The sequence below is a fragment of the Chrysochloris asiatica genome, unplaced genomic scaffold (genome assembly GCF_000296735.1).
Source record: "Chrysochloris asiatica unplaced genomic scaffold, ChrAsi1.0 scaffold00068, whole genome shotgun sequence".
In the NCBI taxonomy this organism is placed as follows: domain Eukaryota; kingdom Metazoa; phylum Chordata; class Mammalia; order Afrosoricida; family Chrysochloridae; genus Chrysochloris; species Chrysochloris asiatica.
Genome location: NW_006408586.1, coordinates 15,893,570 through 15,897,256, shown reverse-complemented (window position 1 = coordinate 15,897,256; position 3,687 = coordinate 15,893,570).

Here is a 3,687-nt window from a genome sequence, read left to right as displayed (position 1 = left end):
ACTACTGTTATTGTTTTGTATTTTTCCTTTTGGTCTTTCTTTCAAGAAGTATCTTCTATTCTTCTAGCCACTCTAGGCTAGTCTGCTTGTCCTTTCCAGTGGAAATTTCCCACCTCAGAAGATTCTGGATGGAGTTCAGGATTCCACCTATGGTCTTATGTAGTGCAGAGGTTCTGCAGGAAGCCTCCTTCACTGGGCGAGTTGTAGCCCCGTTTTAGGTATTCCAATCAGTTATAGGCAGAAGATGGACTTACAAGCTTCCTATGGTGATGTTTCTGGCTGTTCTTTACTCTCTCCCTCGTGACTATTTTATAATGGTATGCAAGGGAAAACAAGATTCAAAAGACAGCCAAGCATCTTAACATTATTTCCCCCATTTTGCCCATTCCAACCATGCCTCAATCCTTGTATTCCAGAGCCCTGTTTTCCAAGGTTGTGCATATATCATTATTTACCTCTGTCCCACTTAGCCCATGCAAACCTGCTTAACTGTTCTCCCATCCATCTTGTTCTTCCATTCCCCTCCCTTTCTTGCATATTGCCCCCCTCCCCAGAACCCAAACTATTCTGTGTCTATTCCCTACCCTGTGCTCCATCTTCGCCCCCACCTCCTACATCCCAGTAAACAGCAAAGAATCCTGCCCCCCCACCCCAGCACATCTTTAGTATGGGTTCTTTTTCTTATTCTTTTACATTGGTTGTCATACACAGTATTTCTCCTTTTATAAGTGACATATTTCACTCAACATAATGTCAAGGTTCATCCATGTTATGCGGTGGCTTTCAGTTATTCTTCAAGGTAAGGTTTGACATTCTTGCCAGACTCATATCATGTTACTTTGAAATGTTGAGTTTTGGGAAAAAAAGATGTCTGAAGGGGCAAGCTCAAGGCTGTAGGCTAGAGGGAGCAAGGTTTCCTAATGAAACTCATAGATCAGCCCTTGAGACAAAGAATGAGTGGGTGCATTTTCATGATGGGAAAAATAAATTCTCAGCACAATATTCCTGGCTGTTTTCTCACAAATGCAGGTTTAAATTTCCTTAAAACTTCTTCCTATTAAGTCACCATAATCATTCTATGTCCTTTAAGAAAATCTATCAAGATCTCCGCTTTGGAATTACACAAAACGTTCCCCATAATATTATTATTTTTTTTTTTAAAGCTTTTATTGTGAATTAAGTGATAGTTTATATGGAAGAACATCAGTTTTGCACTCATTGTATTTTGTTTCATTGCAACAATTACAATCCATTCCATGTGTCATCATTTAATAGTATTTGCTTCTATTCCCTCTGTGGTTTTATTTATTTATTTATTTTTGGATATACACAAAAACACTCAGGAATATATAATTATTTAAATAACCAATAGGCACATTATTCAAGCCTGCCCTCTTGGCTGCCAGCACATCAGCCTTTCTCTTTTCATGAGTCTAGGGTCCTCAGCTGCTCTTATCTCTCCATGTCATCATCTCTACCTCCATCTTAGGTGTCACTGTTTCTCTAGATAGGGTCCCACATTCTCCTTATGCTATTCTCCCTTGATGGTCCTAGGATCTTCTGTTTCTGGAATGGTAGATTAATTACTCCCCCTTTATGTTACAAAACTTCAACCTTTACAGTTGTGACAATTGCCATTAGTTAAGTTAAAATTTATTCACTATTGAATCATAAGAATCGTATTCTCATATCCTTTAACCAGACCCATCTAAAGTAGGTGAAAATTATTCAGTGGGGATTCTTTCCCCCATGCACTGTGAAACTAAACTCTCTCTTGAAAACTTGTAAGCCAGCCACTTTGTGCTTTTAATGCCCCCCAGTTTTAGGTAGCCAATGTCTAAGTTGCCTGTCCCTATCAATTCTGTGTACAGAGGAGATAGGTTTGATCCTTGATGTGAAGACATCTTCTCTCTCAGTTGGTATTTTGAGCTACTACATCCATAAGTATAAGTCAAGTTCATCAAACTGTAGTAATTTACACTTGCTTCCTTTATCAATTTCTTTATTTTCTGCTAGTTGAGTTCTGATTAGAATATCTAGGAGGGATTCTAGAACTTGCCTAGTGAAATAGGCTTCTTGCAGAGTGTATAGGACCTTTGGTGGAATTCTGAGCCCCATCCAGAACTTTCTGAGGTGGAACATTTCCATTTGAAAGGACATGCAGACCAACCTTGAGCAGCTAAAGGAACAGAATATACTTCTTGAAAGGAAGACCAGCAGGAAAACAAAGGAAAAAACAAATGGCTGTATGATTGGCTATTACAAGAACAAGAACAAGGAAGTTGTTCACCTGGGAGCCATCAAGGTAAGCACTCAAGAAGTCCCTTCAGGGCAACCCTCCCACACTCCCTTAAGACTAAAACTCAAAGGGAAGACATGAGCAGTCATGTAAGCTTGTTGGGGCTGGTTGATCTGAAGTGTGGTGAAACCTGAGGACTACTGGGCCCATGGACAAGGACCTAGCCATGGAGGTCTAGAGTCAAGAGTAAAGCATCCAGCTGCTATGAAGTGAGGGGAGATGCACAAGAACTTCCAAACTTGCAGATAGTATCCGTAATCTTTTGAGTGCAACTCTTCTGCATTTAAGGTAATAAGCCAAGAAAATCCCCTTAGAAGGCTTTGTTTAGATTGAATGTCTTTTTGGAGGCATCATAATGATATTAAGATAATTGCATTACTGAGGTAATTTGTCTAAAACTATCCACTTATTACAGACATGTTTACATATATTTTTTTGAATGAACTGCACGTGTATTGACTGGAACTCTAGTAGCAATACTTTTAAATTTACCTTATCATTTGTCTCTTCAGTATTTGTCTTCTTAAGGTAAGATTTTAGAGATTTAAAGGATCTCTGGATGGTACAATCAGTTTGTTTTTGAGTATTAGACAAAAGGTTGGTGGTTCAAATTCATTCAGTACATTTTTGAGAGAGTGTAAGATTATAGATATTGAAAACTCTTATGTTGTGTTGTCCTATTCTAAAATACATGTTTTAAGCAATATTTGGAATTGAATACGTGGCAATGGATTCAGTTATTTCATTTTAGATCTGTCCTCTTTTCTAATTTAAAGCTCTAAATCTCTTTTCTAATTTAAAGCCAGCAATATGACAGACTGTCAGCCCAAATACTTTAAAACAGAGCTTCTCTACAACAGCATTATTCGCATTATAAACTGGACATTTCTTAAAGGGTGAAGAAAGCAATTTTACACATTATAGAAGGTTTTATCAGTATCTTTAACTTCTACTTAGATGTCGGCAGTACCACATTTAGTTATGATAATGAAAAATGTTGCCAAACATTGCCAAATGTCCCATAAGAAGCAAAATTAACCCAGTTGTCCATCATTACATTAAAATAAGTCTCCAGGCTCACAGAGAATCCCATCAACTTTTATGATTTTACTCTTAATATGACTTGACTACAAGTAGCCAACTAACTTTTGAGGAAATAATAGATATTATCTTAGTTTGGGTTCCCCCTGAAGCAAATTTGAGACAAATATTTTAGTACAATAGTTTATTTAGAAGGTGATCTTAGGAAATACTGATAATGGAATGAAGAACTCAGGAAAAGGGGGAAAAATAGATGGACTAATGAACAAGTGCTGATTATGAGAAATATGGAATTATTCCTTCAGGAGATCTCTGGGAGGTTTAAAAATATCAGATTTGTTCTAAAT